We start from the raw sequence: 7,721 nt of genomic DNA on the forward strand, positions 1-7,721 counted from the left end.
TTCTCATTTGGAGACGAACTTAAGTTAAACTTTATTATGGGGAAGTAACTTGTTAATTAGGTCCATAATCATCGTACAATGAGTATTACATAAATAGAATGAACTATAGTATGCATTTGGAAAGAATCCAAGCCAAAAACGTAGGATAAAATTTTGGTCACCTAAGGTTCCTAATTTGGAGACGAACTTAAGTTAAACTTTATTATGGGGAAGTTACTTGTTAATTAGGTCCATAATCATCATACAATGAGTATTACATTAATAGAATGAACTATAGTATGCATTTGGAAAGAATCCAAGCCAAAAAGGTAGGATAAAGTTTTGGTCACCAAAGGTTTCTCCTTTGGAGACGAACTTAAGTTAAACTTTATTATGGGGAAGGAACTTGTTAATTAGGTCCATAATCATCATACAATGAGTATTACATAAATAGAACAAACTATAGTATGCATTTGGAAAGAATCCAAGCCAAAAACGTAGGATAAAATTTTGGTCACCAAAGGTTTCTCCTTTGGAGACGAACTTAAGTTAAACTTTATTATGGGGAAGTAACTTGTTAATTAGGTCCATAATCATCATACTATGAGTATTACATAAATAGAATGAACTATAGTATGCATTTGGAAAGAATCCAAGCCAAGAAGGTAGGATAAAATTTTGGTCACCAAAGGTTCCTCCTTAGGAGACGAACTTAATTTAAACTTTATTTTAGGGAAGAAACTTGTTAATTAGGTACGTAATCATCGTACAAATGAGTATTACATAAATAGAATGAACTATAGTATGCATTTGGAAAGAATCCAAGCCAAAAAGGTAGGATAAAATTTTGGTCACCAAAGGTTCCTCCTTTGGAGACGAACTTAAGTTAAACTTTATTATAGGGAAGTAACTTGTTAATTAGGTCCATAATCATCATACAATGAGTATTACATAAATAGAATGAACTATAGTATGCATTTGGAAAGAATCCAAGCCAAAAACATAGGATAAAATTTTGGTCACCTAAGGTTCCTCCTTTGGAGACGAACTTAAGTTAAACTTTATTATGGGGAAGTAACTTGTTAATTAGGTCCATAATCATCATACAATGAGTATTACATAAATAGAATGAACTATAGTATGCATTTGGAAAGAATCCAAGCCAAAAACATAGGATAAAATTTTGGTCACCAAAGGTTCCTCCTTTGGAGACGAACTTAAGTTAAACTTTATTATGGGGAAGTAACTTGTTAATTAGGTCCATAATCATCATACAATGAGTATTACATAAATAGAATGAACTATAGTATGCATTTGGAAAGAATCCAAGCCAAAAAGGTAGGATAAAATTTTGGTCACCAAAGGTTCCTCCTTTGGAGACGAACTTAAGTTAAACTATATTATAGGGAAGTAACTTGTTAATTAGGTCCATAATCATCATACAATGAGTATTACATAAATAGAATGAACTATAGTATGCATTTGGAAAGAATCCAAGCCAAAAACGTAGGATAAAATTTTGGTCACCTAAGGTTCCTAATTTGGAGACGAACTTAAGTTAAACTTTATTATGGGGAAGTAACTTGTTAATTAGGTCCATAATCATCATACAATGAGTATTACATAAATAGAATGAACTATAGTATGCATTTGGAAAGAATCCAAGCCAAAAACATAGGATAAAATTTTGGTCACCAAAGGTTCCTCCTTTTGAGACGAACTTAAGTTAAACTTTATTATGGGGAAGTAACTTGTTAATTAGGTCCATAATCATCATACAATGAGTATTACATAAATAGAATGAACTATAGTATGCATTTGGAAAGAATCCAAGCCAAAAAGGTAGGATAAAATTTTGGTCACCAAAGGTTTCTCCTTTGGAGACGAACTTAAGTTAAACTTTATTATGGGGAAGTAACTTGTTAATTAGGTCCATAATCATCATACAATGAGTATTATATAAATAGAATGAACTATAGTATGCATTTGGAAAGAATCCAAGCCAAAAACGTAGGATAAAATTTTGGTCACCAAAGGTTTCTCCTTTGGAGACGAACTTAAGTTAAACTTTATTATGGGGAAGTAACTTGTTAATTAGGTCCATAATCATCATACTATGAGTATTACATAAATAGAATGAACTATAGTATGCATTTGGAAAGAATCCAAGCCAAAAACGTAAGATAAAATTTTGGTGACCTAAGGTTCCTCCTTTGGAGACGAACTTAAGTTAAACTTTATTATGGGGAAGTAACTTGTTAATTAGGTCCATAATCATCGTACAATGAGTATTACATAAATAGAATGAACTATAGTATGCATTTGGAAAGAATCCAAGCCAAAAACGTAGGATAAAATTTTGGTCACCTAAGGTTCCTAATTTGGAGACGAACTTAAGTTAAACTTTATTATGGGGAAGTAACTTGTTAATTAGGTCCATAATCATCATACAATGAGTATTACATAAATAGAATGAACTATAGTATGCATTTGGAAAGAATCCAAGCCAAAAAGGTAGGATAAAATTTTGGTCACCAAAGGTTTCTCATTTGGAGACGAACTTAAGTTAAACTTTATTATGGGGAAGTAACTTGTTAATTAGGTCCATAATCATCGTACAATGAGTATTACATAAATAGAATGAACTATAGTATGCATTTGGAAAGAATCCAAGCCAAAAACGTAGGATAAAATTTTGGTCACCTAAGGTTCCTAATTTGGAGACGAACTTAAGTTAAACTTTATTATGGGGAAGTTACTTGTTAATTAGGTCCATAATCATCATACAATGAGTATTACATTAATAGAATGAACTATAGTATGCATTTGGAAAGAATCCAAGCCAAAAAGGTAGGATAAAATTTTGGTCACCAAAGGTTTCTCATTTGGAGACGAACTTAAGTTAAACTTTATTATGGGGAAGTAACTTGTTAATTAGGTCCATAATCATCGTACAATGAGTATTACATAAATAGAATGAACTATAGTATGCATTTGGAAAGAATCCAAGCCAAAAACGTAGGATAAAATTTTGGTCACCTAAGGTTCCTAATTTGGAGACGAACTTAAGTTAAACTTTATTATGGGGAAGTTACTTGTTAATTAGGTCCATAATCATCATACAATGAGTATTACATTAATAGAATGAACTATAGTATGCATTTGGAAAGAATCCAAGCCAAAAAGGTAGGATAAAGTTTTGGTCACCAAAGGTTTCTCCTTTGGAGACGAACTTAAGTTAAACTTTATTATGGGGAAGGAACTTGTTAATTAGGTCCATAATCATCATACAATGAGTATTACATAAATAGAACAAACTATAGTATGCATTTGGAAAGAATCCAAGCCAAAAACGTAGGATAAAATTTTGGTCACCAAAGGTTTCTCCTTTGGAGACGAACTTAAGTTAAACTTTATTATGGGGAAGTAACTTGTTAATTAGGTCCATAATCATCATACTATGAGTATTACATAAATAGAATGAACTATAGTATGCATTTGGAAAGAATCCAAGCCAAGAAGGTAGGATAAAATTTTGGTCACCAAAGGTTCCTCCTTAGGAGACGAACTTAATTTAAACTTTATTTTAGGGAAGAAACTTGTTAATTAGGTACGTAATCATCGTACAAATGAGTATTACATAAATAGAATGAACTATAGTATGCATTTGGAAAGAATCCAAGCCAAAAAGGTAGGATAAAATTTTGGTCACCAAAGGTTCCTCCTTTGGAGACGAACTTAAGTTAAACTTTATTATAGCGAAGTAACTTGTTAATTAGGTCCATAATCATCATACAATGAGTATTACATAAATAGAATGAACTATAGTATGCATTTGGAAAGAATCCAAGCCAAAAACATAGGATAAAATTTTGGTCACCTAAGGTTCCTCCTTTGGAGACGAACTTAAGTTAAACTTTATTATGGGGAAGTAACTTGTTAATTAGGTCCATAATCATCATACAATGAGTATTACATAAATAGAATGAACTATAGTATGCATTTGGAAAGAATCCAAGCCAAAAAGGTAGGATAAAATTTTGGTCACCAAAGGTTCCTCGTTTGGAGACGAACTTAAGTTAAACTATATTATAGGGAAGTAACTTGTTAATTAGGTCCATAATCATCATACAATGAGTATTACATAAATAGAATGAACTATAGTATGCATTTGGAAAGAATCCAAGCCAAAAACGTAGGATAAAATTTTGGTCACCTAAGGTTCCTAATTTGGAGACGAACTTAAGTTAAACTTTATTATGGGGAAGTAACTTGTTAATTAGGTCCATAATCATCATACTATGAGTATTACATAAATAGAATGAACTATAGTATATGCATTTGGAAAGAATCCAAGCCAAAAACGTAGGATAGAATTTTGGTCACCTAAGGTTCCTCCTTTGGAGACGAACTTAAGTTAAACTTTATTATGGGGAAGTAACTTGTTAATTAGGTCCATAATCATCATACAATGAGTATTACATAAATAGAATGAACTATAGTATGCATTTGGAAAGAATCGAAGCCAAAAAGGTAGGATAAAATTTTGGTCACCAAAGGTTCCTCCTTTGGAGACGAACTTAAGTTAAACTTTATTATAGGGAAGTAACTTGTTAATTAGGTCCATAATCATCATACAATGAGTATTACATAAATAGAATGAACTATAGTATGCATTTGGAAAGAATCCAAGCCAAAAACGTAGGATAAAATTTTGGTCACCAAAGGCTTCTCCTTTGGAGACGAACTTAAGTTAAACTTTATTATGGGGAAGTAACTTGTTAATTAGGTCCATAATCATCATACAATGAGTATTACATTAATAGAATGAACTATAGTATGCATTTGGAAAGAATCCAAGCCAAAAAGGTAGGATAAAGTTTTGGTCACCAAAGGTTTCTCCTTTGGAGACGAACTTAAGTTAAACTTTATTATGGGGAAGGAACTTGTTAATTAGGTCCATAATCATCATACAATGAGTATTACATAAATAGAACGAACTATAGTATGCATTTGGAAAGAATCAAAGCCAAAAACGTAGGATAAAATTTTGGTCACCAAAGGTTTCTCCTTTGGAGACGAACTTAAGTTAAACTTTATTATGGGGAAGTAACTTGTTAATTAGGTCCATAATCATCATACTATGAGTATTACATAAATAGAATGAACTATAGTATGCATTTGGAAAGAATCCAAGCCAAGAAGGTAGGATAAAATTTTGGTCACCAAAGGTTCCTCCTTAGGAGACGAACTTAATTTAAACTTTATTTTAGGGAAGAAACTTGTTAATTAGGTACGTAATCATCGTACAAATGAGTATTACATAAATAGAATGAACTATAGTATGCATTTGGAAAGAATCCAAGCCAAAAAGGTAGGATAAAATTTTGGTCACCAAAGGTTCCTCCTTTGGAGACGAACTTAAGTTAAACTTTATTATAGGGAAGTAACTTGTTAATTAGGTCCATAATCATCATACAATGAGTATTACATAAATAGAATGAACTATAGTATGCATTTGGAAAGAATCCAAGCCAAAAACATAGGATAAAATTTTGGTCACCTAAGGTTCCTCCTTTGGAGACGAACTTAAGTTAAACTTTATTATGGGGAAGTAACTTGTTAATTAGGTCCATAATCATCATACAATGAGTATTACATAAATAGAATGAACTATAGTATGCATTTGGAAAGAATCCAAGCCAAAAAGGTAGGATAAAATTTTGGTCACCAAAGGTTCCTCCTTATGAGACGAACTTAAGTTAAACTTTATTATAGGGAAGTAACTTGTTAATTAGGTCCATAATCATCATACAATGAGTATTACATAAATAGAATGAACTATAGTATGCATTTGGAAAGAATCCAAGCCAAAAACGTAGGATAAAATTTTGGTCACCTAAGGTTCCTAATTTGGAGACGAACTTAAGTTAAACTTTATTATGGGGAAGTAACTTGTTAATTAGGTCCATAATCATCATACTATGAGTATTACATAAATAGAATGAACTATAGTATATGCATTTGGAAAGAATCCAAGCCAAAAACGTAGGATAGAATTTTGGTCACCTAAGGTTCCTCCTTTGGAGACGAACTTAAGTTAAACTTTATTATGGGGAAGTAACTTGTTAATTAGGTCCATAATCATCATACAATGAGTATTACATAAATAGAATGAACTATAGTATGCATTTGGAAAGAATCGAAGCCAAAAAGGTAGGATAAAATTTTGGTCACCAAAGGTTCCTCCTTTGGAGACGAACTTAAGTTAAACTTTATTATAGGGAAGTAACTTGTTAATTAGGTCCATAATCATCATACAATGAGTATTACATAAATAGAATGAACTATAGTATGCATTTGGAAAGAATCCAAGCCAAAAACGTAGGATAAAATTTTGGTCACCAAAGGTTTCTCCTTTGGAGACGAACTTAAGTTAAACTTTATTATGGGGAAGTAACTTGTTAATTAGGTCCATAATCATCATACTATGAGTATTACATAAATAGAATGAACTATAATATGCATTTGGAAAGAATCCAAGCCAAAAATGTAAGATAAAATTTTGGTCACCTAAGGTTCCTCCTTTGGAGACGAACTTAAGTTAAACTTTATTATGGGGAAGTAACTTGTTAATTAGGTCCATAATCATCGTACAATGAGTATTACATAAATAGAATGAACTATAGTATGCATTTGGAAAGAATCCAAGCCAAAAACGTAGGATAAAATTTTGGTCACCTAAGGTTCCTAATTTGGAGAAGAACTTAAGTTAAACTTTATTATGGGGAAGTAACTTGTTAATTAGGTCCATAATCATCATACAATGAGTATTACATAAATAGAATGAACTATAGTATGCATTTGGAAAGAATCCAAGCCAAAAAGGTAGGATAAAATTTTGGTCACCAAAGGTTTCTCATTTGGAGACGAACTTAAGTTAAACTTTATTATGGGGAAGTAACTTGTTAATTAGGTCCATAATCATCGTACAATGAGTATTACATAAATAGAATGAACTATAGTATGCATTTGGAAAGAATCCAAGCCAAAAACGTAGGATAAAATTTTGGTCACCTAAGGTTCCTAATTTGGAGACGAACTTAAGTTAAACTTTATTATGGGGAAGTAACTTGTTAATTAGGTCCATAATCATCATACAATGAGTATTACATTAATAGAATGAACTATAGTATGCATTTGGAAAGAATCCAAGCCAAAAAGGTAGGATAAAGTTTTGGTCACCAAAGGTTTCTCCTTTGGAGACGAACTTAAGTTAAACTTTATTATGGGGAAGTAACTTGTTAATTAGGTCCATAATCATCATACAATGAGTATTACATAAATAGAACGAACTATAGTATGCATTTGGAAAGAATCCAAGCCAAAAACGTAGGATAAAATTTTGGTCACCAAAGGTTTCTCCTTTGGAGACGAACTTAAGTTAAACTTTATTATGGGGAAGTAACTTGTTAATTAGGTCCATAATCATCATACTATGAGTATTACATAAATAGAATGAACTATAGTATGCATTTGGAAAGAATCCAAGCTAAGAAGGTAGGATAAAATTTTGGTCACCAAAGGTTCCTCCTTAGGAGACGAACTTAATTTAAACTTTATTTTAGGGAAGAAACTTGTTAATTAGGTACGTAATCATCGTACAAATGAGTATTACATAAATAGAATGAACTATAGTATGCATTTGGAAAGAATCCAAGCCGAAAAGGTAGGATAAAATT

Source organism: Medicago sativa, chromosome 1 (assembly GCF_051527215.1).
Source record: "Medicago sativa cultivar Bolivia chromosome 1, Bolivia_mono, whole genome shotgun sequence".
Classification (NCBI taxonomy): Eukaryota; Viridiplantae; Streptophyta; class Magnoliopsida; order Fabales; family Fabaceae; genus Medicago; species Medicago sativa.